At 45.7% G+C, this 26,632-nt stretch overlaps 1 long non-coding RNA gene across 2 annotated transcripts; it reads right to left on the bottom strand.

The window, feature by feature from the left end:
• Positions 1–815: 815 nt before the first annotated feature.
• On the bottom strand, positions 816–17,350 carry LOC137349368 (uncharacterized). Of its 2 annotated transcripts, XR_010969356.1 has the most exons (4): positions 17,146–17,350; positions 7,113–7,236; positions 3,643–4,180; positions 816–1,715 (listed from the first exon to the last, which is right to left on the bottom strand). It is a non-coding gene; the product is annotated as an uncharacterized lncRNA (long non-coding RNA). The 2 variants fall into 2 exon arrangements; XR_010969357.1 differs by lacking the exon at positions 7,113–7,236.
• Positions 17,351–26,632: the final 9,282 nt, after the last annotated feature.

Raw genomic sequence — 26,632 nt, 5'->3', positions numbered from 1 at the left:
TGACCTTCCCCCAGATAAATGTCCTGTAGCCGTTCCGTGACATCCTTGATCCTGGCACCAGGGAGGCAACACACCATCCTGGAGTCCAACCTACGGCTGCAGAAAGACTTCTGTGTTCCCCTGACTAATGAATGCCCCATCACGACTGCTCTTCCACTCTTCCTCCTCCCCTCTTGTGCAGCTGAGCCACCTGTGGTGCCAAAAACATGGCTCTGTCTGCACTCCTCTGAGGAACCATCACCCTCACCAGTATCCAAAATGGAAAGCCGATTATCAAGTGAGATCATATCAGGGGACTCCTGCACTACCTGCCTGGTTCTCTTAGACTGTCTGTCGGTTACCCATTCCTTATCCTCTTTCATGCTTCTAACCTGTGGTGTGATCACCTCCCTAAACCTGCTATCCATGTCGTTCTCTGCACAGTGACTCCAGCCACTGCTCGAGATCCAAACCCTAGAGCTCAAGCTTGTGCAGCCGGTGACACTTCCTGCAGATGTGTTTGTCTAGGACACATGGTGCGTCCACGACATCCCACATGTCACAAGCTGTGCTTTGTACTCAGCCAAGCTGCCGTGCCAGACCTTAACTTAACCGACTATTTAGAAGGAGAATATTTGACCAGTTACTCACCAACCAGCTTCTTCCACTGCACAGAAACAAGAACCAAATACTGGAGGACTGAAAAAGTAGAAAAAAAAGGAGCACCTCCTCTCCCCTTCACTGAACTCACCACTCAGCAAACACATACCTCCAGACTCTGTTTACAATCTGCACTCCTTATCAATCTTTTAGTCATTCTTTACTGTTTTTCTATATTCTGTCCAACATTCTGACCTGCCACCCATCTTTGTGCAATTCCATTCCTTTAATTTTGATATTAACTTTAACATTTACAGTAAACCATGGTTAGTGAGTCCTCCCCACTCCGAATCCTGTTCATACTGAGAATCCCAGGGTGGAGAGCTGGGATATCCTGTCTCAAAACACAGTCACAGAGACACAGCATCATTTACAGCACAGAACAAGGCCATTTGGCCCATCAATTCCATGTCAGCTCTCCAGGGAGCAATCCACTCAGTCCCACTGCCCCACATCAGCCCAAAGCCCTGCAAGTTTATTTCTATGAAATTTTCCCTCAATCTCCTTTGCTCCAAGGAGAACAACCCCAACTTCTCCAACCTACCCTTGTGAACTCTCTGCTGTGTCAGCAGGTGTGATAACTGAGTGAATCCCTTCCTACACACTGAGCAGGTGAACGGCCTCTCCCCAGTGTGACTGAGTTAATGAATATCCAGCTTTGATGGAGAACCGAATCCCTTCCCACAGTCCCCACATTTCCACGGTTTCTCCATGGTGAGGGTGTCCTTGTGTCTCTCCAGGTTGGATGATCAGTTGAAGCCTCGTCCACACACAGAACACGTGTACAGTTTCTCCCCGCTGTGAATGGTGTGATGTTTTCTCAGGCTGTGTAACTGGTTAAAGCTCTTTCCACAGTCAGTCACTGGAACACTCTCACTCGGGTGTGTGTGTCTCGGTGCTTTTCCAGTCACACTGATGTTTGAAATCTTTTCCCACAGGCAGAACAGACAAACATTTCTCCTTCTACATTCTCAGTCCGATGATATTCAGGTCCTGATGAATCGAGTGTTTCTGTCAGATCTTGATGTGATGCTTGGTTTGAATTTCCCGTCAATAAATACTCCCATTCTAATACCCTGTAAAAGGAGTTTACAAAAGTCAGCATTGTCAGTCCAGGGTAGAAATTCAGAATAGACAGTTCTAGTTTCTATGGAACATTCTTTCCTCTCTTGTTTCCCCCAAACATGTGGTCCATTCAAACTAAAAGAAGCCAAATTAAGCAACAAATTGTAACAGAAGCAAAGGGAACCTTCCCAACTAAACCAGAACATTGCTCCCAGTGTCCACGAGACACTCCGTATCCTGAGGTGTCCACCGGTTGCAGAAGGCCACCCTGGCACAGACAAGACCACGGAAGACAGGGCAGCAGCTAAAGTGACACCCCCACTCCCAACATGGTCCCTGTACATCCTGGACCTACACATTGTTTCTCAGCCTGAGCGAGAGAGAGATGGAGAAGGTGAGAACTGAGTGTTCAAATATACAAACCTGGGTGGGTTTGGGGTGGATGAGGTGAGGGAGAGGAGGGCATTGGGGGGACTGGGGGTTTTGGAAGGGCATGTGATCGAAAGGGCTGTGGGTGTGGGTGGAGTTTTAACCAGGCCCAAGAGCAGGTCCCAGAAAAGATCCTCCAACCTCCCCACCCCACCTCCACACCGAGTGGCCAGAGATTAGGAGAATGGGGCTAAACTGTAACCAAGGCCATTGATAAGGTCACACTAGGCAGACTGGTCATGAAAATAAAAGCAAATCAGCAAGTTAGAGCCAAAATTGACTCAGAGGCAGGAAGCAAAGGGTAATGGTTGATGAGTGTTTGTGTGACTGGAAGGCTGTTTTCAGTGAGGTTCTGCAGGGATCAGTACTGGGTCCTTTGCTTTTTGTTCTATATATCAATGGTTTGGACTTGAATGTAGGGGGTTTGATTAAAAACTTTGCAGATGATACAAAAACTGACCATGTAGTTGATAATGAAGAAGAAAGCTGTAAACTGCAGGAAGATATCAATGGACTGGTCAGATGGGCAGAATAGTGACAAATGGAATTCAATCCGGACAAGTGTGAGGTAATGTATTTGGAGACAGCCAACAAGGCAAGGGAATACACAATAAATGGTAGGATATTGATAAGTATAGAGGAACAGAGGGAACTTGGAGTGCATGTTCATAGATCCCTGAATATGGCTGGGCAGGTAGATAAGGCGGAAGGGATACTTGCCTTTATTGGCCAAGGCAGAGAACATAAGAGCATGGAGGTTACTCTGGAAATGTATAAACCACTGGTTAGAACACAGCTGGAGGACTGTGTACAGTTCTGGTCACTGCACTGTAGGAAAGATGTGGCTATATTAGAGAGGGTACAGAAGAGATTTACGAGGATGTTGTCTGGATTGGAGAATTTTCGTTCTGAGGAAATATTGGATAGGTGAGGGTTGTTTTTTTTGGAACAGAGGAGGCTGAGGGGAGACCGAATTGAAGTGTAGAAAATGATGATGGGTCGAAATAGAGTGGTTAGGAAGGACCTATTCCCCTTGGTTGAGGGGCCCATAACCAGGGGCATCAATTTATGGTAAGAGGTAGGAAATTTAAAAGGGATTTGAGGGGAAATGTTTTCAACCAGAGGGCAGTGGGGATCTACAACTCACTGCCTGGGAGGGTGGTAGAGGCAGAAACCTTCAAAACAATTAGTGCCCGAACCTACAAGTGTATTATTACGACCAACCGCTCAAGTCAAAGCCCCCCAATCAAAATATACAGTTTTGCTAGTGGTGGGAGAAACACACTGTTGATTCAGTCCTGTCCCTCACAGATCGCCTGACATTTTAAACATTCCAAATTAAGGAAAGATCCAGCCAAATTGTACCATCTATTAACCCCCGAATAAGGCAAACCAAACCAGGTGTCTTTAGATCAACGAATTAAGTGTTTAATTCGAAAAACTAACTTCTTAAACACTACTAACATATAAACATTTTAAACAGAAAAAATAGTGTCTTTGCATATTTACGCTCCTGCTGAAGTGAAATCGTCCTAAGTGGAATAGTCCAAGGTTGCTTGAAGTCCTTACAGCCGTCTGATTGGGGGGGGGGGGGGGGGGTGGTGGGGGGAGAAAATAAAACAGTAGAGCAGTTCATAGTCTAGTTCAGCAGTTGAATTGATGCTGTTCTTCTCCAGCGATAAATTTCAACAATTACAGTTCAGTAGTTAAAGGAATTGGTTATCTTCTTTTATGAAATTAATCTGACTTGATATAAAAAAAATTTTGAGAGTATAATAATTAGGGTCTAAATAAACCAAGAGAGAGCTCTCTTTTCCTTCAGTATATGCTGGATGATCATCTGTGTCTGTCTCTGTTAACGGTGTCTCAAATGCTAGTTTTTCAACCAGTTTCAAATGTCAATTGGAAACAATGTACCTCTCGATCTTCAGTCTGAGTGGCTGTATCCCGGGGCAACGAGAATACATTCTTTGACTCAGTCTCTGGAGCTTGTTGCCTTAAAGCAGTACTGTTCCTTTTCCAGCCTTAAAGGCACACTGCATTCTTCCTAGAAAAAAAATACAGGATCATAACACGATGGACCAACAGCTGGAAAGAAGGATTAGGCTGGATGGCTCAGCCAGCGAGGGCACGCTGGGCCGAATGGCCTCCTTCCGTACTGTAAATTTCCAGGATTCTAAGTTGAGGAGCAGCCCATTCAGGTAATGATACAGGGGCTGTAACCTCTCACACTGAATATATACATGGCCCATGGACTCTTCAAGGCTGCAAACATCAGATGCAGCCTGAGAGTGGGTGAAGCTGCTTAAAACCCTATTGTCCAGGATGCCCCATCTCCTGGGCACTCGGACCCAGTTGGAAACAGAATTTGTCAGGTCCCGTTTGCTCTCTGTGCCCTCACCAAGATGGCTGTGCTTGCACCCTGACCCCGCCCTGTCCAAGAGAGCGGCCAGTGACCCCTCTCCCCCGGACCTGTCACCATGAGGTAAACACGGGGCCTCTTGGCCGACCAGTCCACCCAAGGCTCCAATTCCTCCCCTGTACCCACATCTCCTCTCACCTCCCGAGCCACCTGGTCCATCTCAGTCCATCTCCATTACCTACGCTGGACATGCTCAGTGCACAGTTCGATCCCACGCCAATGCACTCAGCCCCTGTGGTCATTGAAAAGGGAATGACCCTTATCACGGGAGTCCTGGGTAATGAATCCTGCACTGAAAGCTCCAAATATTGAATGGATGATTTTGTGTCATCCCATTGAGATCAGGGTCAGAAAGTAAATGGAGAAAATTATTAAATAAATTATACAGAAACCCGAGTGCCCGGGACATCAACTATAGTGTGAAGTACACTGGGAATTCTGTTCTTCACCCACATTTGGACTCAGGAATTAGAGGGATGTTTTCATAACTTGTAGTTGACACCAAACTGGATGATAGAACTAATAATGAGGAGGAGTGCATTGAAATCCAGGAAGACAGAAACAGGCTGGCAGACTGGACAGATAAATGGGAAATGAAATTCAACATAGTGAAATGTGAACTGGTTCATTGTGGGAGGAGGAATAAGGAGGCCAGTTATTGGTTAGAATGTAAGAAATTAAATGGAGCAGAGGAGCAAAGAGATCTGGGAACAGAGTCACATAAATCACTAAAAGGAGCAACACAAGTGGATAAGAGAGCAAAGAAAGAGTTGATGTTCTTTTCTAGAGGAATACAATGTAACAGCAGGGAGGGAATGTTAAATTTATAGAGAACCTCACTAAGAAGGACTGTGAGCAGTTCTGGTCTCCAGATTAAAAAAGGATATTGAAGACTGAAGAAAGTGCAGAATAGATTTACAAAGATGTCACCAGAGAGGATGTTACTATCCAGCAAGATTGAGCAGGCTGGGGATCCTTTCTCTGGAAAAGAGAAGACGAGGAGGAGATCTGATAGAGGTCTTTAAAATTATCAGTCAGTCAGAACAAGGGGGCAGCAATATAATACAGACATTAACAGGTCAAATAGAGAACTTAGGAGGAATTTCTCTACTCAGAGAGTGGTGAGAATGTGGAACTCACTGCCATGTGGAGTGGTTGAAGGTGATAACAATGATGTGTTTAAGGGGATGCTCAATACATTTATGAGGGAGAAGGGAATAGAGGGATATGGGGACAGAGTGGGACAAGGTAATCAGATTGGGAGGAGGCTCATGTGGATTATAAACAGCAGCACAGACTAGAGGGGCTGAACGGCCTGTTTCTGGGCTGTAATTCTGTGTACATTCAGCCTGGGTGGATTAATGCTCAGGTTCACTGGGCCCAGGGGTGGATTAATGAAAGTTATGGCTCTAAGTTTTAGACGATGCTGCCGAGTATTGCAGGTGATGGAGAAGAGTTTCTCTCTATCTACCCTATCAGTTTCAATTAATATCTTGAAAACTTTGATTAAATCACCCCTTAATCTTCTGAATTCCAGGGACTACAACCCTCACAGTGAGGTGAATCATTCTGGCAGAAGGAATAGGGAGAGGCAACATACACTTAATGGTACAGTTCTAAAGAGTTTGCAGGGATAGAGGGACCTGAGGGTTCATGTGCAGAGATCACTGAAAGTGGAAGGATGTATTGAGGGAACAGCTGGCAAAGCAAATGGGATCTTGGGCCTCATAAATAGAGGTATTGAACACAAAAGGAAGGAAGTGATGCTGAACATTTATAAAGCTCTGGTTAGGCCACAACTAGAGTATTGCATCCAGTTCTGGTCACCACACTTTCGGAAGGATGTGAAGGTCCTTGAGAGGGTGCAGAGATTTATCAGAATGGTTCCTGAGATGAGAGAATTTAGCTACAAGGTTAGGTTGGAGGAGCTGGTGTTGTTCTCCTTGGAGCAAAGGAGATTGAGGGGAGATCTGATAGAGGTGTTGAAAATGATGACAGGTTTAGATAAGGCAGACCAAGAAAAGCTGTTGCCATTAGCTGATGATACAAGGATTAGTGGACACAGATTCAGGTTTTGAGATACAGGAGGGATGTGAGGAAGCAGTTTTTTTACACAGTGAGTGGTAATGACCTGGAACTCACTGCCTACGAGGGTGGTGGAAGTGGAGACGATCAATGATTACAAAAGGAAATTAGATGGACACTTGAGGCAAATAAACCTGCAGGACTACGGGGATAGAGTGGGTGAATGGGACTGACTGGATTGTTCTACAGAGAGCTGGGATGGAATCAAAAAGATCAATGTCCTCCTTCTGTGCTGTAATGACTCTGATTCATTTGTGTAATCTCTCCTCGTAATTTAACCCTTGGAGTCCAGGTATCATTCAGGTAAATCTACACTGCACTCCCTCCAAGGCCATTATATCCTTCCTCAGGTGTGGTGCCCAGAACTGAACACAATACTCCAGGTGTGGTCTAACCAGGGCTTTGTGTATCTCAGTGCTTTTCCACTCTCACTGATACCTGAAATCTTTTCCCATAGACAGAACAGACAAACCTTTCTCCTTCCACATTCAAAGGCCGATGATATTCAGGCCCTGATGTATCGAGTGACTCTGTCAGATCTTGATGTGATGTTTGGCTCGAGATTCCCCATCTGCATATCCCCTGCTTCTAAGCCCCTGTAAAAGGAGTTTACAAAAACCATCACTGTCAGTCCAGGATAGAAATTCACAACATACTCTCCTCCTGCTTCCTGGCCCAGGATGACTGTGCATGCACCCTGCTGTACATTGTCCTGAGGGAGGCCACACACCAGCCTGGATTCACGTCTGCGGCTGCAGAAACGCCTGTGTATTCCCCTATCAAATCTCCTATCACTATTGCTCAGTCAGTCAGCTTTGTGACCCTCTGTGAAGCTGATCCAACTGTGCTGCCATGGCCTTGACTCTGGCTGCACTCCTTAGATGAACCATCACTTTCATCAGTATTCAGAACTGAATACTGGTTGGAGAGTGAGATGCACTCAGGGGTCTCCTGCATTCCCTGCCTGTTTCTTCTTGACTGTCAGTTGGCCACCCATTGCCTCTCTCCCTGCATACTCTTAAGCTGCAGGGTGACCATATCTATAAACGTGCTACCAACAAATCTCTCACCTCATGGATGCACCGCAGTGACACCAGCTGCAGTTCATGCTCCGAAAACCGGAGTTCGAGCTGCTGCAACTTGTTTTATCTTCATCCATGTGATGTGGGTGTTGCTGGCTCGGCCAGTATTTATTGCCCATCCCAAACTGCCCTTGACAACTGAGAGGCTCGCTCGGCCATTTCAGAGGGCATTTCAGAGTCAGCCACATTGCTGTGGATCTGGAGTCACATGTCGGCCAGACCAGGTAATGACAACAGATTTCCCATTAGTGAACCAGATGGATTTTTAAATTGCAGATTTATTAATTGAATTTAAATGTCACCATCTGCCGTGGTGGGAATCGAACCCATGTTCCAGTGACATTACCCCGATGTCACCACCTCCCCCAATGATACTTCCTACACAAATGGTTATCTGGAGTTGGCACATTACACAGGATGTGCACTCCAGAGGTCGGAGCAGCCCCACCATTGGCAGGAATTTGGGACTTGTAACTGCAAAGGCTTTTGTCATCAAAAAGGACTGTGTAATGTATCAGTGTGGTGTGAGATAGTCAAGTGTTGAATAAGTAAAGAAAATATCTTTGTAAATAGCTGTCACCACAATTTACAATCAAAGTGCTATTTAGATAATTGTGGATTTCTTTTAGTTTAGTTATTAGAACAAAAGACTGAAAATGTGAAATCTTGTCTAATTTATTAGTGTGGTCTGGGGATTCATATCTCATTTTTCATATTGACAATCTGTGAGGTCGGAACAACTGGAAAGTGGGATGAACAGATACAATGGGCAGAATGGCCTCCTCCTGTGCTGTAAATAGAGTCAGAGAGTTATACAGCACAGAAACAGGCCCTTCGGCCCATCGTGTCCGTGCCGGCCATCAAGCACCTAACTATTCTAATCCCATTTTCCAGCACTTGGCCCATAGTCTTGTATGCTATGGTGTTTCAAGTGCTCATCTAAATACATGGTTAAATGTTGTGAGGGTTCCGGCCTCTACCACCTCTTCAGGCAGTGCTTTTCAGATTCCAACCACCCTCTGGGTGAAACTTGTTTTTTCCCACAAATCCTCTCTAAACCTCCTGTCCCTTACCTTAAAATCAATGTCTCCTGGTTATTGACACCTCCACGAAGGGAAAAAGTTTCTTCCTATCGAACCTATCAATGCCCCTCATAAATTTGAATACCTCAATCATATCCCCCTTCAGCCTTCTCTGCTGTAACGAAAACAACCCCAGCCTTTTCAGTCTCTCTTCATACCTGAAATGCTCCAGCCCAGGCAACATCCTGGTGAATCTCCACTGCAATCACATCCTTCCTATTGTGTGGTGCCTCGAACTGTACACAGTACTCCAGCTGTGGCCTAACTCGCGTTTTATAAAAGCTCCACCATAACCTCCCTGCTCTTATATTCTATGCCTCAGCTGATAAAGGCAAGTATCCCATATGCCTTCCAAACCACCTTATCTACCTGTGCTGCTGCCTTCAGTGATCTATGGACAAGTACACCAAGGCCCCTCTGACCTTCATTACTTCCTAGGGTCCTCCCATCCATTGTATATTCCCTTGCCTTGTTAGTCCTCCCAAAATGCATCACCTCACATTTCTCAGGATTAAATTCCATTTGCCACTGCTCTGCCCATCTATATCGTCCTGTAATCTAAGGCTTTCCTCCTCACTATTTACGACACCACCAATTTTCATGTCAACTGCGAATTTGCTGATCATACCTCCTATATTCACATCTAAATCATTAATGTACACTACAAACAGTAAGGGTCCCAGTACCGAACCCTGCGGCACACCACTGGTCTCAGGTTTCCACTCGCAAAACCAACCCTCGACCATCACCCTCTGCCTCCTGCCACTAAGCCAATTTTGGATCCAATTTGCCAAATTGCCCTGGATCCCATGGGCTCTGACCTTCTTCACCACTCTCCCAAGTGGGACCTTATCGAAAGCTGACTGAAATCCATGCAGACTACATCAACTGCTTTACCCTCATCTACACACCTAATCACTGCCTTGAAAAATTCAATCAGGTTAGTTAGACACGATCTCCCCCTGACAAAGCCATGTTGACTATCCCTGATTAATCCCTGCCTCTCCAACTGGAGATTAATCCTGTCCCTCAGAACTTTTTCCAATATTTTCCCAACCACTGATGTTGGACTCACTGGCCTGTAAGTACCTGGTTTATCCCTGCTACCCTTCTTGATAATGGCACCACATTCGTAGTCCTCCAGTCCTCTGGTACCTCTCCTGTGACCAGAGAGGATCTGAAAATTTATGTCAGAGCCCCTGCTATCTCCTCCCTTGCCTCACATAACAGCCTGGGATACATCTCATCTGGGACTGGGGATTTATCCACTTTTAAGCCCGCTAAAACAGCTAATACTTCCTCACTTTCAATGCTAATATGTTCAAGTGTATCACAATCCCCCTCCCTGATCTCTACACCTGCATCATCCTTCTCCATAGTGAACAGATGCAAAGTAATCATTTAAAACCTCACCTATGTCCTCTGGCTCCACACACAGATTGGCACTTTGGTCCCTAATGGGCCCCACTCTTTCACTGGTTATCCTCTTGCCCTTAATATACTTAGAAAATGCCTTAGCGTTTTCCTTGATCTTGCCCGCCAGTGTTTTTTCATGCCCCATCTTTGCTCTCCTAATTACTTTTTTTTGTACCCCACCCCGCCACCCCACTACACTTTCTATACTCCTCCAGGTCCTCTGCTGTTTTCAGCACTTTGAATCTGGCATAAGCCTCCTTTTTTTTTCTGATCCAATCTTCTATATCCCTTGACATCCAGGGTTCCCTGGACTTGTTGGTCCTACCCTTCACTTTTACGGGTACATGTTGCCTCTGAACCCTCACTATTTCCTCTTTGAATGACTCCCACTGGTCTGATGCAGACTTTCCTACAAGTTGCTGCTCCCAGTCCACTTTGGCCAGATCCTGTTTTATCATATTGAAATCAGCCTTCCCCCAATTCAGTACTTTTATTTCCAGCCCGCCTTTGTCTTTTTCTTAGAGTTATGGTCACTATCCCCGAAATGCACCCCCACTGACACTTCTACCACTTGTCCAGCATCATTCCCTAGGATTAGGTCCAGTACTGCGCCTTTTCTTGTTGCACTTTCTCGGTACTGGCTCAAAAAAGTCTCCTGTATATATTTTAAGAATTCCGCCCCTTTAAGTCTTTTACACTCAGACCATCCCAGTTGATATCAGGTTAGTTGAAATCCCCTAATATTATTACTCCATTATTTTTACACCTCTCTGAGATTTACCTACATATCTGCTCCTCTATCTCTCCCTGACTGTTTGGAGGCCTGTAGTACACTCCCAGCCAAGTGATTGCCCCCTTTTTGTTTTTAAGTTCTACTCATCTGGCCTCATGTGAAGAACCTTCTCAGATATCATCCCTCCTTACAGCAGTAATCGACTCCTTGATCAACAGAGCAATGCGACCTCCTCTTTTATCCATTCTCCTGTCACACCTGAAGATTCTATAGCCTGGAATATTGAGCTGCCAGTCCTGCCCTTCTCTCAACCATCTCTGTGATAGCAACTATATCATAATCACATGTGCTAATCAACGCCCTCAATTCATCTGTCATGCATTAAAATAAATGCAATACAACCTTGCATTTGTCACTTGTGCCTTAACAGGTCTATATTTGCTCTGCCTAACAGACTGACTCAGTTTCTCTTCTATATTTGACTGAGCATCACCCGCTCCTATACCTCCACTCTGTATCCCATTCCTCTGCCAAATGTGTTGAAACTGCCCCCAACAGCACTCGTAAACCTCCCGGCAAGGATGTTCATCCAACTTGTACAGGTCCCACCTTTGCCAGAAACAGACCCAGTGATCCAGGAAGCTAAAGCCCTCCCTCCTGCACCATCTCTTCAGCCACGCATTCATTTGCTCTTTCCTCCTATTCCTATACTCACTAGCATGTGGCACTGGAGTAATCCAGAGATTACAACCTTTGAGGTCCTGCTTTTTAATCTGCTACCTGGCTCCCTCAATTATTGTTTCAGGTCCTCATCCTCTTTTTACCTCCGTCATTGGTACCAATGTGTTCCACGATCTCTGACTGTTCACCCCCCCTTCAGAATGTCTTGCAGCCATTCCGTGACTAACTTGACCCAAGCACCAGGGAGGCAACATACCATCCTGAAGTCACGTTTGTGGCCACAGAAATGCCTATCTGTATCCCTAACGATAGAATCCATTATCAGTATAGTTCTTCCAGTCCTTTTCCTGCCCTGCTGTGCAGCAGAGCCATGCATGGTAACACAAACTTGGCTGTTGCTGCTTTCCCCTGGGAGGTCATTCCCCACAACAGTATCCAAAGTGGTATATCTGTTTGAGAGGGGGATGGCCACAGGGGACTCCTGCACTACCGGCCTGCGCCTACTACTCCATCTGGTGGTCACCCATCTCATTTCTGCCTGTGCAGCCATTACCTGCAGTGTGACCACCTCTCTAAAGGTGCTATCCACGACGTCCTCAGCATCGGGGATGCTCCACAGTGAATCCACCTGCAGCCCCAGCTCCATAATGCGGGTAGTCAGTAGCTGCAGCTGGATCCACTTCCTGCACACATGGTCGTCAGGGACACTGGAAGCATCCCTGATTTCCCAAATAGCGCAGGAGGAGCATATCACGGGGCTGAGCTCTCCTGCCATGACTTACCTTTGGATTAATTAGTTACTCCCTTTAAAAGATATTAATTACACTGGAGGCTTGTTCTACTCCAAACACTACGACGACAATCTAAATTACTCTAATTGAAAAAAAACACACTCTTGGAACTCACTTTTTCACTCGAGGTCTTTTTTCAAACAAAAAACAACTTTCCCTTATTTTTTAAAGCTAATTAAATTGACTAACAGTTGTTAATTACCCAACCAATCACAAACAAAGAACAAAGAACAGTTCAGCACAGGAACAGGCCATTCGGCCCTCCAAGCCTGCGTCAATCTTGATGCCTGCCGAAACTAACATCTTCTGCACTTCCAGGGCCCATATCGCTCTATTCCCTTCCTATTCATATATTTGTCAAGATGTCTCTTAGACGTCGCTATCGTATCTGCTTCCACCACCTCCCCTGTCAGCAAGTTCCAGGCACTCACCACCCTCTGTGTAAAGAACTTGCCTCACACATCCCTCTAAACTTTGCCCCTTGCACCTCAAACCTATGTTCCCTAGTAACTGACTCTTCCACCCTGAGAAAAAGCTTCTGACTATCCACTCTGTCCATGTCGCTCATAACTTTGTAAACCTCTATCATGTCGCCCCTCCACCTCCATTGTTCCAGTGAAAACAATCCGAGTTTTTCCAACCTCTCCTCATAGCTAATGCCCTCCAGACCAGGCAACATCCTGGTAAACCTCCTCTGTACCCTCTCCAAAGCCTCCACGTCCTTCTGGTAGTGTGGTGACCAGAATTGCACGCAATATTCTAAGTGTGGCCAAACTAAAGTTCTGTACAGCTGCAGCATGACTTGCCAATTTTTATACTCTATGCCCCGACCGATGAAGGCAAGCATGCCGTATGCCTACTTGACTGCCTTATCCACCTGCGTTGCCACTTTCAGTGACCTGTGGACCTGTACGCCCAGATCTCTCTGCCGGTCAATACTCCTAAGGGTTCTGCCATTTACTGTATACCTCCCACCTGCATTAGACCTTCCAAAATGTATTACCTCACATTTGTCCTGATTAAACTCCATCTGCCATTTCTCCGCACAAGTCTCCAACTGATCTATATCCTGCTGTATCCTCAGACAATCCTCATCATTATCCGCAACTCCACCAACCTTTGTGTCGTCCGCAAACTTACTAATCAGACCAGCTACATTTTCCTCCAAATCATTTATATATACTACAAACAGCAAAGGTCCCAGCACTGATCCCTGCGGAACACCACTAGTCACATCCCTCCATTCAGAAAAACACCCATCCACTGTTACCCTCTGTCTTCTGTGACTGAGCCAGTTCCGTATCCATCTTGCCAGTTCACCTCTGATCCCGTGTGACTTCAGCTTTTGCACCAGTCTGCCCTGCGGGACCTTGTCAAAGCCTTTACTAAAGTCCATATAGACAACATCCACCGCCCTTCCCTCATCAATCATCTTCGTCACTTCCTCAAAAAACTCAATCAAATTAGTAAGACACGACCTCCCCTTCACAAAACCATGCTGCCTCTCGCTAATAAATTCGTTTGTTTCCAATGGGAGTAAATCCTGTCCCGAAGAATCCTCTCTAATAATTTCCCTTCCACTGATGTAAGGCTCACCGCCCTATAATTTCCTGGATTATCCTTGCCACCCTTCTTAAACAAAGCAACAACATTGGCTATTCTCCAGTCCTCTGGGACCTCACCTGTAGCCAATGATGATGCAAAGATTTCTGTCAAGGTCCCAGCAATTTCTTCCCTTGCCTCCCTCAGTATTCTGGGGTAGATCCCATCAGGCCCTGGGGACTTATCCACCTTAATGCTTTGCAAGACACCCAACACCTCCTCCTTTTTAATAATGAGATGACTGAGACTATTTGCACTCCCTTCCCTATGCTCATCATCCACCAAGTCCTTCTCCTTGGTGAATACTGATGCAAAGTACTCATTTAGCACCTCACCCATTTCCTCTGGCTCCACGCATAGATTCCCAACTCTGTCCTTGAGTGGGCCAACCCTTTGCCTGGTTACCCTCTTGCTCTTTATATATGTATAAAAAGCCTTGGGATTTTCCTTAATGCTGTTTGCCAATGACTTTTCATGACCCATTTTAGCCCTCCTAACTCCTTGCTTAAGTTCCTTTCTACTGTCTTTATATTCCTCAAGTGCTTCATCTGTTCCTTGCCTTCCAGCGCTTACAAATGCTTCCTTTTTCTTTTTGACTGGGCTCACAATATCCCGTGTTATCCAAGCCTCCCGAAACTTGCCAAACTTGTCTTTCTTCCTCACAGGAACATGCTGGTCCTGGATTCTAATCAGCTGACGTTTGAAAGACTCCCACGTCAGATGTTGATTTACCCTCAAACAGCCGCCCCCAAACTAAATTCGTCGGTTCCTGCCTAATATTGTTATATTTAGCCTTCCCCCAATTTAGCACCTTCACCCGAGGACTACTCTTATCTTTATCCACAAGTACCTTAAAGCTTATGGAATTATGGTCACTGCTCCCGAAATGCTCCCCCACTGAAACTTCGACCAGCTGGCCGGGCTCATTCCCCAATGCCAGGTCCAGAATGGCCCCATCCCTAGTTGGACTATCTACATACTGTTTCAAGAAGCCCTCCTGGATGCTCCTCACAAATTCTGCCCCATCCAAGCCCCTAGCACTAAGTGAGTCCCAGTCAATATTGGGGAAGTTAAAATCACCCACCACTACAACCCTGTTACCTTTACATCTTTCCAAAATCTGTCAACATATCTGCTCCTCTACCTCCCGCTGGCTGTTGGGAGGCCTGCAGTAAACCCCCAACATTGTGACTGCACCCTTCCTATTCCTGAGCTCCACCCATATTGCCTTGCTGTATGATCCCTGAGGTGTCCTCCCGCAGTACAGCTGTGATATTCTCCTTAACCAGTAATGCAACTCCCCCACCCCTTTTACATCCCCCTCTATCCCACCTGAAGCTTCTAAAGCCTGGAACATTTAGCTGCCAATCCTACCCTTCCCTCAACCAAGTCTCTGTAACAGCAACAACATCATATTTCCAAGTACTAATCCAAGCTCTAAGTTCATCTGCCTTACCTGTTATACTTCTCGCATTGAAACAAATGCACTTCAGCCCACCAGTCCCGCTGTGCTCAGCAACATCTCCCTGCCTGCTCTTCCTCTTCGTCCCACTGGCCTTATTTACTATGTCTTCCTCATTTACTTCACTAGCTGTCCTACTGCTCTGGTTCCCACCTCCCTGCCACACTAGTTTAAACCCTCCCGAATGACACTAGCAAACCTTGCAGCCAGGATATTAGTGCCCTTCCAGTTTAGATGCAACCCGTCCTTCTTGTACAGGTCCCATCTTTCCCTGAAGAGAGCCCAATGGTCCAGATATCTGAAACCCTCCCTTCTACACCAGCTGCTCAGCCACGTGTTTAGCTGCACTATCTTCCGATTTCTAGCCTCACTGGCACGTGGCACAGGGAGTAATCCAGAGATTACAACCCAAGAGGTCCTGTTTTTTAACTTACTATTTAACTCCCTAAACTCCCCCTGCAGGACATCACTCTTCCTGCCTATGTCATTGGCACCGATGTGTACCACAACCTCTGGCTGTTCACCCTCCCACTTCACAATGCCCTCTGTCCGTTCAGAGACATCCTTGACCCTGGCACCAGGGAGGCAACATACCTTCCTGGAGTCTCTTTCACATCCACAGAAGCGCCTATCTGTGTCCCTGACTATAGAGTCCCCTATAACTATTACTCTTCTGCACTTTGTCCCTCCTTGCTGAACAACAGTGCCAACCGTGGTGCCACTGCTCTGGCTGCTGCTGTTTTCTCCTGATAGGCCACCCCCCCAACAGTATCCAAAACGGTATACTTGTTAGAGAGGGGGATAGCCACAGGGGATTCCTGCACTGACTGCCTGCCCCTTCTAGCGGTCACCCATCTATCTGCCTGCACTTTGGGTGCAACCACTTCTCTTAAACTCCCGTCTGTGACGCTTTCCGTCATCTTGAAAATTTCCCATGATATCACTAAGTCCTTTTTTTCCCTCTTTCGAGTCTCAGCGCATGCCAAGAGGCACAGGGAGCCTGTCGCCGCTCTGGATCAGCTTCCTCACAGGTCCACCAGTCGTCGCTCCGCTACCAGATAAGTAAGGGCATTGAGCCCCGCTCTTTATTTATAGCCTGCCATGTTTTATGTTTTCTATTTTCTATTGCACAGGATGTTCACTGCAGAGGTTGCAGCAGCCCTGCAATTGCTCCAGCTATTAGGTAATAAACTTGCTACGACGAGCGGCGCAGTGGTGAGCACCGCAGCCTCACAGCTCCAGCGATTCTGGGTTCTCCCTGTGACCGCGTGGGTTTCTGCTGGGTGCTCCGGTTTCCTCCCAAAGCCAAAGATTTGCAGGTTGATAGGTAAATTGGCGATTGTAAATTGCCCCGAGTGTAGGTAGGTGGTAGGGGAATTGAGGGGATGTGGTAGGAATATGGGATTAATGTAGGATTAATATAAATGGCTGGTTGATGGTCGGCACAGACTCGGTGTATCTCTAAATAAATAAATAATAAACCTCAATACTTAAAAATAAAAGACGACTCACCGGCTACTCACTTCCCTTCTATTGGTGTCAGTTAAATCTCAGGAAGCTGCCCCTTATTCTGATGAAAACTGGAATGTTTAATTTCCAGCTCCTTGGACAAACTTCCGAACTTTGGAGAAAGGGAAACAAAGTTACAAAACTTACCAGCCAATCAACTCACAGGCTTCCTGACTCGGAGGAAACGGGAGAAGAAACTGGGAAATGGCGGCTCGGAGACTGAAGTCGCTGCACCATCACTTTAATGCGGCCCCTCCCTTCCCCCGGGATTCTCGCCGCACGTCCGCCGAACCCGGCGGCTCTGATTCAGGGCCTGAGAGCCGTTGAAACTCGGTATGACCGAGGCTGCGCTCAGCTTCCGGGAGCGGCACCGCGCATGCTCCGCGGAGATAAGCGGACTCCGTGGGCCGGAGCCTTCTGACGCCTGCGTGTTGCTGTTCTTGGGGTGGAGATAGGTCGTATTTTTGCGCGCGGTGCATTCTGGGCCGTATAGGCTGCCATTTACCAGTCGGGGAATGGACGGGTAGTTCATGGTTCATACTCAGAAAAATAAAATGGTATAAAGCAGCAAACATATATTAATGGCGCGTTTGTTGGCAACGTAACCAAATAGGTGCTGCATCACTGGTACATGCGCAAATGCATCGACTGAAACGTGACTGTGCCTCAGGCAGCTGCCAGGAGTAAAGATGGCGCTGCTGAATTTGACACAAAACACGACTGAAATCCAAACCGCCTCAATGGTCGCATCCAGGTCCCTGCTCCCTCCCATGATAATCGCTTCAATCACCGCATTCAGTTTCATGTTCAATCACAGCTTATCTTCCCCGCTCCCTCCGATGCCCTTTGATTCGTCATTTTCAATGACTCTCCGCTCTCCCACTCCCTTCCAGCGCTTATATTGGGAAGTTCAATGGCGGGGCTTCAACCCAACATTATCGGCGTTAAAAAAAAATGTTCACGGTTCACGGCATTGGAGTCGAAGCATGCGCAGTGCCGAACTGCTTTTCGCGGAAGCGCAATGCCAAGCAGTGTGAGTGATGGCGGCGTGGAAGGTCCTTGTGAGTTGTATCACACACTGCACCCCCTTTTCCTCTGAGGATGTTTTACTGGAGTTGTGTTGCTGAGTGTTTCGAAACTCTGTCTGCTAGAGCTGGAGGAGATTATAGAGATAGTGAGGCGTGAGGGTATGGAGAGATTTGAAAGCAAGGATGAGGATTTTAAAATTGAGGTGCTATTTAACTGGGAGCCTGTGTAGGCCAGTGAGCACAGTTGTGATGGGCGAACAGGACGTGGTTCGAGTAACGACACAAGCAGCAGAGTTTTGGATGATCTAAAGTTTATGGAGGGTAGAATTTGGGATGCTGACCAGGAATGTGTTAGAATAGTCAATTTGAGAGGGAACAAATACATGAATGTAAGTTTCAGTGGCAGATGAGCTGAGACAGTGGTGAAGTCTGGCGATGTTACTGAGGTGGAACTAGGCAGTCTGAGTGATGGTGCTGATATGCAGTTGGAAGCTCATCTTGGGATCAGATATGATGCCAAGGTGATGAATGGTCTGGTTTAGCCTCAGACAGTTGCCAGGGAGAGGGATAAAGTTGGTGCCGAGGGAGTGAAGTTCGTGGCAGGAAGTGAAGACTTCCCAATCTTTAATTGGAGGAAATTTCTGTTCATCCAATACTGGATGTCAGACAGTCAGGATGGTGTGTGACTTGGAGGGGAACTTTGAGGTGATGGTGTTCACATACACCTGCTACCCTGGTCCTTCTAGATGATGGAAGTTGAGGGTTTGGGAGGTTATGGTCAAAGTTCTGGTCCAATTGTACATACATAAAATCACCCTCTTCTCCTCCCTCCCTCTCTTTTCTCTCCTCTCCCTCCTTCCTCCTATAGAGGGCAGAGTCTTGTGTAGGTCCAGACTAGTTGGCAGGTTCCCTTCCATGAAGGACATTAGTGAACCAATTGGGGTTGTACATCAATCCAGCAGCTTTCATGGTCACTTTTTCCTATTGCCAGTCCCATGAATTACCAGATTCATTCAGTTCCATTTCACAACCTTTGTGTTTTTGTGGCTTCTCTCAGACATTTTTTCCGTTTTCAAGCAATTTCACAGCGTTTTAGAAGAGGAGGATTTGCAGTTGTGAAATGCAAAGCAAACATTTGATCGGGTTCTGAAGGACTTGGCCAATTTATCGTAACCCAAATATCACTGGATTTTGAACATGGAAGGAAAAAGCACTGATCACAGTGGGGAGAAACTGTACACGTGTTCTGTGTGTGGAAGAGGTTTCAGCCGATCATCGGGCCTGTTGAAACACAAGTGCAGTCACACTGGGAAGAAACCATGTAAATATGGGAACTGTGGAAAGGATTGAATCATCCATTTGAGCTGGAAACCCATCCATGCAGTCACACTCTGGAGAGGCTGTTCACCTGCTCTGAGTGTGGGAAGGGATTCACTCAGTCATCCAACCTGCTGAAACACCAGCGAGTTCATACTGGGGAGAGACCTTTGAAATGTCCAGATTGTGGGAATTGCTACAAATGTTCCACTGAACTGATGTCCCATCAACGTGTTCACACTGAGGAGAGACCGTTTAGGTGTTCTTATCACAGGGCTGGGTTCAAGCAATCATCTGAACTCACTGTACACCAGGGCAGTCACACTGCAGAGAGACCGTTCATCTGCTCTGTGTGTGGGAAAGGATTCATTCCTTCATCCCACCTGCTCAGACACCAGCGAGTTCACAATGGGGAGAGGCCGTTCACCTGTTCAGAACACAGTAGGGGATTCACTACTTCATCCTATCTTCTGACACACCAACGAGCTCTCACTCGAGAGAGGGCATTCTCCTGCTCTGAGTGTGGGAAGGGATTCACTCAGTCATCCAACCGGCTGACACACCAGCGAGTTCACACTGGGGAGAGGCCGTTCACCTGCTCAGAGTGTAGGAAGGGATTCACTACTTCATCCAACCGGCTGACACACCAGCGAGTTCACACTGGGGAGAGGCCATTCACCTGCTCAGAGTGCAGGAAGGGATTCACTACTCCATCCCATCTTGTGACACACCAGCGAGTTCACACTTGTGAGAGGCCAGAGTGTGAGAAGAGATTCACTATTTCATCCAACCTGCTGACACACCAGCGAGTTCACAAGTAACTCAGGGCTGAGAAATGTCCATGAAACAGCAGATTTCCAACATTGGGATTTTGGAAATCCACCAATAGGTTCTCCCTTTCCGACCGTGACAAAAAATCAAGCAGTCAGTTCTAATGTTCTTTTTTTAAAGTTGACCAAATACAAAACTGCTCGGTGGTCTTTTTACCTGTTTTTAAGTTGTGTTTATTGTTTAGACTCGGTGGAAAGGAACTTGAAGCAGGATAGTAAGTGGGTGGAACTGCATACTCCTCCACAACTTCTGTGTGTTAGTGTTCTGTAAATTTCCAAAAAGGAGGTGTGTGTATACACAGACCAATTCCCAATGTTTGTTTTTGCCTTCATGGGATATCTTCGCAGAGACCACCTGAGAACTGACACAGCTCTTTTGACATGGCTTAAAATTAATGGTGCAGGATCAGTAGCTGGCAAGTCGCTGGTCTGCAGCAAAAACATTGGTCTGTCAATAGGCATTTGAAACTTGGTTCCATTTACATTTGAATATTTTGAAGACAGAGGTAGATAGATTCTTGATAAGCAAGGAGGTGGAAGGTTATCGGGGGTAGGTGGAAATGTGGAGTAATCAGTTCAGACATGAGCTTATTGAATGACAGAGCAGGCTTAAAGGGCTGAGTGGCCGACTCCTGCTCCTAATTTGTATGTTTAGACACACACTGCTGTGTACATACAAAGTAATTTCTGAAAACACTGTACAAACTGGTTGCTGCATGTGAATATCCTGCAGTGAGCATGAGTTGTATAAACTTCATATGTCCTGTGCATTGCAGCAACTGAAGTGATCTGGAATTTCCACTTATCGGTTTGCTCAGGTGTGTGGCTGAATTCCATTCATTGTTCATCTCCACTTTCACTGTCTACTGACCCAGTCACACTGTAAACCTGGAGTCTGTGTGAAGCTGTCTTTTACACCACAGTGCTGGAAGATAAGGAGTATAACTCTGGCCATCTTTTTTTAACGTGTGGTTTGACATCGCTTAAGATTATCTGGAAAAGCTGTCGTGCACCTGGTTTTGCTTTCTGCTTCGTTCAGTTGATTATCTCAGCACAAAGTAAGAAAAATGACCCCACTTATCGTCAAGTTTCTGGATTGTCAACATCTGTTAAATGTTTAGTTTTTATTAATTTATATACCTACTGATTTTTGCACATCACTTACCAAGGTGCCAGAATGTGCAGTCTAGTATGCTTCTAAATGTTGCTTTCCAGTGAAGTTGACACATCTTCACAGAACACTTTTTACATGAAAAATCTATAAATAGGCAGAAGCAGGACATTGAGAACATGAAGCTCTGTAAAACCCAATTATCAGCTGTCAGGTAAGTCTCATGAAATTGTATTCTGAGTACAGTGCAATTTTATTCATTACATATGCAAAATTGTACAAAATTACCATGACACAACTAGTTTCCTTCATTAAAAGTGCTAAAATTACATAATTCCTTGTCAGAAAAAAATTCTGACTTTTTGTCTTCAGCCACTAATTTTCAGACTTTTTGATCTTTGGCCACTCACCCTTGCATTTCTAACTTGTTTTTGTGAAATACTCTCCTTATTATTGCTCAACTGCTGGATAACTCTGATTACATTTATATGTGCTTTTTTAAATTCATGCATGGAGTGTGGGCGTCGCTGGCTCGGCCAGCATTTATTGCCCATCCCTAACTGCCTTTGAGAAGGTGGGGGTGAGCTGCCTTCTTGAACCGCTGCAGTTCATGTGAGGTAGGTACATCCACAGTGCTGTTAGGAAAGAAGTTTCAGGATTTTGACCCAGCGACAGTGAAGGAATGGCGATATAGTTCCAAGTCAGGATGGTGTGTGACTTGGAGGGGAACTTGCAGGTAGTGGTGTTCCCTTGCATTTGCTGCCTTTGTCCTTCTAGATGGTAGGGGTTGTGGGTTTGGAAGGTGCTGTCTAAGGAGCCTTGGTGTGTTGCTGCAGTGCATCTTGTAGATGGTACACTTGATGCATGTCCATAATGTGTCTACTCAGATTTAACTCAAATGTGATTTGTAACCAATAAGTGATGTTTCGGGCATGAATTGTAGTCTGGTTTCTTGGTGATTTGTCAAGAAAGATTTAATTCATTCACTCGGCAGCTCGAGAGGAACCAGACTGAGGTTTAATGAACATAAGAAATAGGAGCTGGAGGAGGCCATTTGGCCCTTCGTGCTGCTGTGCCACTCACCCAGATCAAACACTGGAATAAAAATCCTCCTCCTGGGGCAATTGGATGAGTCCAGGTCTGATAACAGTGTCTGATTTCTGGTCTGATACCACTGTAGGTAATGCACAAGTGGTGAACCTATTAGTTCCTGTTGGTAGCATGTTGCGTGCCCCTGTCTACCATGTGAGAAACTGGGGTTATATTCTGTGATGGGGTAATTGTATATTTTTAAGACATCAAAATGTTATATGGTATAGTTTCATCTTAAAATACCACAGAAAAAATTAGAAGAGGGCATGTTCTCTTTGAGAACTTTCTTGAGTGGAGACAGTTTTATCACCAGGTGCTTATTGTAATTTGTAATTACAAGTCAATTGAAGATGATGAGATAATACAGATCATTATGGAACTGATCAAGACTGAGCATGCTGACTGAAATGAAGTAATTTTCCTCAGTAATTTGCTGAATTAGTAACCCGACAACCATCATAATAATCATTCACTGTAAAAAACACAGCAGTGCAACAGTTGGGACCTAAAAAGCTTTGCAGGATTTCAGCCAATATTAGTGCCTAATTGCTTAAAAAATAAGCAAAGCACACGACACAGTGGTAGATAATTGTGGTCTCCTCTACACTGAGGAGGCAAAATACAGACTGTGTGACCGCTTTGTGGAACACCTCCCTTCAGTCCGCAAGCATAGCCCTGTGCTTCCTGTTTCTTCTCATTTTAATTCTCTACCGTGCTCTCAGTCTGACCTATGTACGAACATATGAACACATGATCGAAGAGCAGGAGTTGGCTATTCAGACCTTCAAGCCTGCTCCGCCATTCTACAAGATCATGACTGATCTGTTTGTGGATTCAGCTCCACTTTCCTGCCGACCCCCGATATCCTTTGACTCCCTTGTTTGTCAAGACTCTGTCTACCTCTGCCTTAAAAACATTCAATGACCCTACCTCCACCGAGTTCGGGGAAGAGAGTTCCACAGACTCACGACTCTCTGAGAGAAATAAATTTCTCACGTCACTCTGTCTTAAATGGGAGAGCCTTTAATTTTAAACTGTTGCCCAGTTTTCGCCTTCCCCAGAAGGGGAAACGTCCTTTCACCATCCACCCTGTCAAGTCCCCTCGGGATCTTATATATTTCAATGAGATCAACTCTCATCCTTCTAAACTCCAATGAATACAGAACCAAACTGTTCACCTTTTCCTCAAAAGATAACCCTTTCTCCCAGGAATCAGTCGAATGAACCTTCTCTGAACTGCTTCCAATGCAACTATATCCTTTCAGTAAGAAGACCAACACTGTACAGAATATTCCAGATTTGGACTCACCAATGCCCTGTACAACTGTAGCAAAACATTTTTTATATTCCATTCCCTTTGTAATAAATTACAGCATTGCATAATGGCTGTATCTGGGGCAAACAAGATGCACTTTCCTTGGTAACGTCTGAGGCTGGCTTGTTCTCCCTCTCTGTATGGCTGTATTCAACAGCAACCAGAATGCACCTTCTCTAACTCCTGAGGCTTGCTTGTTCTTAAAGCAGTACTGATCATTTGCTGCCTTAAGGAGAGACATGTTCCTGTGAAAATGAGGGATAGAAATGGCAAGATTAGGGAACCATGGATGACAGGTGAAATTGTGAGACTAGCTAAGAGGAAAAAGGAAGCATACATAAGGTCTAGGCGGCTGACGAAAGACGAAGCTTTGAAAGAATATCGGGAATGTAGGACCAATCTGAAACGAGGAATTAAGAGGGCTAAAAGGGGTCATGAAATATCTTTAGCAAACAGGGTTAAGGAAAATCCCAAAGCCTTCTATTCATATATAAGGAGCAAGAGGGTAACTAGAGAAAGGATTGGCCCACTCAAGGACAAAGGAGGAAAGTTATGCGTGGAGTCAGAGAAAATGGGTGAGATTCTAAACGAGTACTTTGCATCGGTATTCACCGAGGAGAGAGACATGACGGATGTTGAAGTTAGGAACAGATGTTTGATTACTCTAGGTCAAGTCGGCATAAGGAGGGAGGAAGTGTTGGGTATTCTAAAAGGCATTAAGGTGGACAAGTACCCAGGTCCGGATGGGATCTATCCCAGGTTACTGAGGGAAGTGAGAGAGGAAATAGCTGGGGTCTTAACAGATATCTTTGCAGCATCCTTAAACACGGGTGAGGTCCCGGAGGACTGGAGAATTGCTAATGTTGTCCCCTTGTTTAAGAAGGGTAGCAGGGATAATCCAGGTAATTAGAGACCGTTCGCCTGACGTCAGTGGTAGGGAAGCTGCTGGAGAAGATACTGAGGGATAGGATCTATTCCCATTTGGAAGAAAATGGACTTATCAGTGATAGGCAACATGGTTTTGTGCAGGGAAGGTCATGTCTTACCAACTTAATAGAATTCTTTGAGGAAGTGACAAAGTTGATTGATGAGGGAAGGGCTGTAGATGTCATATACATGGACTTCAGTAAGGCGTTTGATAAGGTTCCCCATGGTAGGCTGATGGAGAAAGTGAAGGCGCATGGGGTCCAAGGTGTACTCGCTAGATGGATAAAGAACTGGCTGGGCAACAGGAGACAGAGAGTAGCAGTGGAAGGGAGTTTCTCAAAATGGAGACGTGTGACCAGTATTGTTCCACAGGGATCTGTGCTGGGACCACTGTTGTTTGTGATATATATAAATGATTTGGAGGAAAGTATAGGTGGTCTGATTAGCAAGTTTGCAGACGACACTAAGATTGTTGGAGCAGCAGATAGTGAAGGGGACTGTCAGAGAATACAGCAGAATATAGATAGATTGGAGAGTTGGGCAGAGAAATGGCAGATGGAGTTCAATCAGGGCAAATGCGAGGTGATGCATTTTGGAAGATCCAATTCAAGAGTGAACTATACAGTAAATGGAAAAGTCCTGGGGAAAATTGATGTACAGAGAGATTTGGGTGTTCAGGTCCATTGTTCCCTGAAGGTGGCAACGCAGGTCAATAGAGTGGTCAAGAAGCCATACGGCATGCTTTCCTTCATCGGACGGGGTATTGAGTACAAGAGTTGGCAGGTCATGTTACAGTTGTATAGGACTTTGGTTCGGCCACATTTGGAATACTGCGTGCAGTTCTGGTCGCCACATTACCAAAAGGATGTGGATGCTTTGGAGAGGGTGCAGAGGAGGTTCACCAGGATATTGCCTGGTATGGAGGGCGCTAGCTATGAAGAGAGGTTGAGTAGATTAGGATTATTTTCATTAGAAAGACGGAGGTTGAGGGGGGACCTGATTGAGGTGTACAAAATCATGAGAGGTATAGACAGGGTGAAAAGCAAGAAGCTTTTTCCGAGAGTGGGGGATTCAATTACGAGGGGACACGAGTTCAAAGTGAAAAGGGAAACGTTTAGGGGGGATATGCGTGGAAAGTTCTTTACGCAGAGGGTGGTGGGTGCCTGGAACGCGTTGCCAGCGGAGGTGGTAGATGCGGGCACGATAGCGTCTTTTAAGATGTATCTAGACAGATATATGAACGGGCAGGAAGTACAGAGATACAGACCCTTAGAAAATAGGTGACATGTTTAGATAGAGGATCTGGATCGGCGCAGGCTTGGAGGGCTGAAGGGCCTGTTCCTGTGCTGTAATTTTCTTTGTTCTTTGTTGTTAAAGACACACTGCACACATCCACCCCCCGCGACCCAAAAAAAAATAAGTAGGATCATAACATCTCCACCCCTGGTGGAATGAAATACCATTCCGATAATGCGTTTCATTACAATGTAAAAAATGAAATTGCAAAAACAAATGATAACACATTTTCGTCCACATTTACAGATATACACTTCTCAAGAATATTGGAACGACAGCAATAAGTTCCACCAGAACATTTTCAGTTTCAATTTTTTCAAAGATTGTCCCAATTAACCCATTTCAAATTTCCAAGCATAGTCTTCCAGCTGTTTCGTGCTTTCCTTCCAAGTGTCCTATTGTCCATCACTTCAGCCAGGTGCACTGCAGAGCTTGGAGCACTGACCTCTACTGTGTTCACTATTCTCTGAGAAGTTTCTCGAGTACCCCTTCACCTATGTGGCATCACGTGACACTGGAAAACCCTGTCCTGGGTAACAGAAGCTGATCTTGTCTTACCCTGGGGTGTCAAAGGAATTTGACAGTATCCCTCCAACACATCTGTCTCTTTACGACATATGGTGTTGCCCACTCTGTCCATGCATTCCTTTAAATGAGAATTTGGGTAGGAGTCTGCCTTCTTTACACCATATAATAAAAGCAAAATACTGCGGATACT

This window comes from Heterodontus francisci, chromosome 34, assembly GCF_036365525.1.
Source record: "Heterodontus francisci isolate sHetFra1 chromosome 34, sHetFra1.hap1, whole genome shotgun sequence".
In the NCBI taxonomy this organism is placed as follows: domain Eukaryota; kingdom Metazoa; phylum Chordata; class Chondrichthyes; order Heterodontiformes; family Heterodontidae; genus Heterodontus; species Heterodontus francisci.
The sequence above is the reverse complement of the archived record's forward strand: the minus strand, read 5'-3'. Positions and strand labels throughout refer to the sequence as shown.